The 3,757-nt window shown below is 40.0% G+C and overlaps 1 pseudogene; it reads left to right on the forward strand.

The window, feature by feature from the left end:
• The first annotated feature begins 2,450 nt into the window (after positions 1-2,450).
• LOC134930774 (5S ribosomal RNA) lies at positions 2,451-2,570 on the forward strand (annotated as a pseudogene).
• The last annotated feature ends 1,187 nt before the right edge of the window (positions 2,571-3,757 follow it).

Here is a 3,757-nt window from a genome sequence, read left to right on the forward strand (position 1 = left end):
CTGCCGACCATGAACCCCTCCATCTTGCCCTTTACTAGACTATTGAAAAGGGATACAGTGCCATTTGTGGAACAACAAATTTCCTATCATAACATTAACTTTCAGGAAAGGAGAGCAATCAGAATATTATGAGATTACACTAATTTAGTCATCTGAGCGGCTGACAAGGGGGGAGGAATTGTCCTGTTAAATTATAACTATTACAGAGAAAAATCAATGGACAGCTTTCAGACACCAACTGCTACCAGAAACTGGACTATGATCCCATAGGAAACTACAAGAAGGAAATTGACACCCACCTGGAAGGCTAATTATTTTGGCAAGAGAATCATTGTGAACAGAAAAAATAAATGACTCCTAAAAAACTTTACAGCGCTATTCTTTTTTCAGCTTTTGTCTCAAAGAAGGCAACCGGTTATGGAAAAACAATAGGTTGTGGAAAAAGAATAAAAATCCAAATCTGTCAGACACTTTGAACTCTCCCACATTCTCCTTCCAAAAAAACTTTATACGGTATACCAAGGACAATAAAATGGCAAAGCTTCCTTATGCTTTCTCTATACAGAAATTCAATATAATCAAAACATGTGTCAATACTTCCTTGTATCTTTTGTAAAAAGTATCCAATACAATCCCGTAGTGAAACAAAGTCTCAATTTTAAAGGCTTCCCTGTGTCTCTTCTATGAAAAACATGTATGGCAGTCCAGCAAATTTAAAACACGTGAAGAATTTAATTAAGAAAAAATAAAAATAAAAAATGCTTTTTAAAAACATCAAGAATCTCCTTATGCATTCATTACACAGTTTAGCATTTGGGGATTTCAGCTTTATAGTCGTCTATCTTTAAGGCAGGGGTTTGTCTCACCGGACCTCCAGGACGCCAATATGTTACACGGTTCCGCCTTTACCACCAGGATTCTTTCTTACCCGAGGCTGTGCACAAATTACAGGTTCGCTTGACCGCTGATCATCCACAGACTTCTTTCCCTATACCGCTCCTGTACTGCTGTACCTCCCGCTGCTCTGTACACTGTGAGCATGTGAATGCAGTTACAATCGTGACCAGATCCACCTGTAGCCGCCGACGCATTTCTAACCGTCCAAGGTCTTAATCATGGCATGGATGGATCTGGTCTGTTCCAGGAAGCCAGTTTCGGCGGATAAAGAGAAATTGTACCGACGATACAGTATATAGAATGCAAGTACAAATAATGAAAAAACAATTTATACAGAAGGGATATGACCAGGTCTCTCTGGAGAATGCTCTAGAGAGAATTAATGGAATAGCTAGAGAAGTATTATTACAACCTAATGAAAGAGAAATAAGAGATGATTTTTCTGTTTCCTTTGTGACAACATACAATCAGGTTTACTGTACACACAGCTCCTTAGAGTTCTATGCATCACCTCTGATCCGGCTCTACTACCTTAAGCACTGGAATCAATGAGTTAACGTTTTCTTAAGATGGGTTACCCCAGCATTGAGATTGAGGAAGCAATTGCCAGAATTGGACAACTCCAAAGGGAAGATCTTTTGATAAAGAACACTACTGATGAAAAAAGAGGTCCGGACAAATTCAACTTCTGTAGTTTACAACTGCCTCATCTTTTATACATAAAAAAGTCCTGGAACATTGGCATCTCATCACGAGTGATCCAGTCCTGGCCAACAGGATTGTGGATAAACCATGCTTTGCCTACAAACAAGGACCCAATCTCAAAGACCTTTTGGTGGTTACTGACTACTCTAAGAGGCACCTGAAAACTATGACCACTTGGCTATCAAAAGAAAAACTGGGGTCTTCCGTTGCACTGGATGTTCAAATTGCCAATTTTTGATGGTGGTTAACCACTTCCAGAACCTGCATGATCAGAAAAAATATACCATTAAACACCAACTTGACTGCAACAGCAGATTTGTGGTATATGTTTTAATTTGTCCACGTAATCTGCTCTACATTGGCAAAACTAGCAGAATGCTTAAAGAAAGATTGAGCCAACATCGCTCGTCGATTAAGAAAAGTCTCAATGTCAACACCAAACTTAGAGAACTTAGTAATTTACCAGTGGCAAGACACTTTAGAGCTTTCAAACATATGATCAATCAATTAAAGTGTTACATCATAGACCATATCCATCCACTGCAAAGGGGAGGGGACAGAAACAAGATCCTGATACAAAGAGAGCTGCAATGGATCCATAGACTTAAGAGTTTGTCCCCATGGGCCTGAATGAGGATTTCTATTTAGGATGCTGCTTGTAGATATATGATTAACAATGATGTTGTGATAATTTGCACTGCTGTGTGCTATATGGTCTGTTTGGCATTTTTTCTGCTATATGAGCACCTCCGAGTGCCTAAGTTTCTTTATGTACACCGCTGTGTGCCTTAGTCGGATATGATGTGGACTATATTTGGACTACGTACAGTCAGCATATGTCTGGATTTTTATACAGCCATACCACACTGGGAATGCTCAATACCCATCTGATCTTGGAAACTAAGCAGTGTTGGGCCTGGCTAGTACTTGGATGGGAGACCTCCTTGGAATACTGGGTGCTGTACATTATTGACCTTGTTGCTTGACTTCTGTCACAGGTTTTGACATTGTGGGATTTTGGTTATACTTCACTTTCATGTACATTGGTCCTCCGGCAGTATCACCTAATTATCTACTATATAACAGTGAGATGGATTTGTTACTCAGTCGGTCTGTTGTTTGCCTATACCTTATCTCCAGGACTTGTAGGAGATTTCAACTGCTCTGATTATGCATAGTCAATCGTAGATATAGCATTATGTTTTTTCAAGCCATGTGCGGATGTTGGAGAGCCAGAACCTGGTTTTCCATTATTGCCTTAAGAGTTTTCAATTGTTTATAATCTATATACAGCCAGTTTGGGTTTTATCTCAGATACAGCCTTTGGGGATTTGGGAATGTACAGTTCCTGCTTTAATGATAAAGCTAAGCAGGGCTGGTTTGGGCCAGCACCTGTATGGGAAACCCCCATGATAAAACAGATGTCTTATACTGATGATGCATTTATTTAATTACAGATTGTTTCATTATGCTTTGGACTATATGTTGTAGTGCTGTTTATGACTTTGTCTATGACATCTGACATTTCTCCCCATTCTGTTGTATCTGTTGTTTGATATCACTCTGTGCATTCACTAATTTACGTGGTTTGTCCCATGTGTTGGCTCATGCAGGATTCACTTCACAAACTCTTATGGTATTTCCTTCTATTTGATGTGGTGGTGTTTCTTTCACTTATTGGTTTTCTGCGGGCTGCATAGAGTCTTTCTCAATTGTCCACACTGTAACACATACACCTGCAAGTACACATATTATCTAGTACACAGTGGAGCGCTGACACTGTGTATTATATCAGTGCACATAGTAATCTTACAGCACACTCCCGCAGGGTGTCCAAGCCGGGGGCGGTATTTGTTTACATTCTCAGCCCCGCCCACCTGTCAGTAATAATTTCCAATGAGAGTGTTTCTTGGGCTCTCAGATTCTGACCATGGGGTGTGGCCTACAGGCTTTTTGGCAAAATTTTCTTCTTTAAAACAGACATGTAGTGAGGGGTTGCATTAACCCCTGAAGAATACTACAACAGTGTGGATGAAACAGCTGTTGGGCCACTGTTTGTATTACTTGCTACTGATGGACTGAATAAATCCTCTTCCGCTAAAACGTGAGTCCTGATCCTGCATCTTTTCCAAACTACATTGGAAAGTGAGTGTCA

This window comes from Pseudophryne corroboree, chromosome 5 (assembly GCF_028390025.1).
Source record: "Pseudophryne corroboree isolate aPseCor3 chromosome 5, aPseCor3.hap2, whole genome shotgun sequence".
NCBI lineage: Eukaryota > Metazoa > Chordata > Amphibia > Anura > Myobatrachidae > Pseudophryne > Pseudophryne corroboree.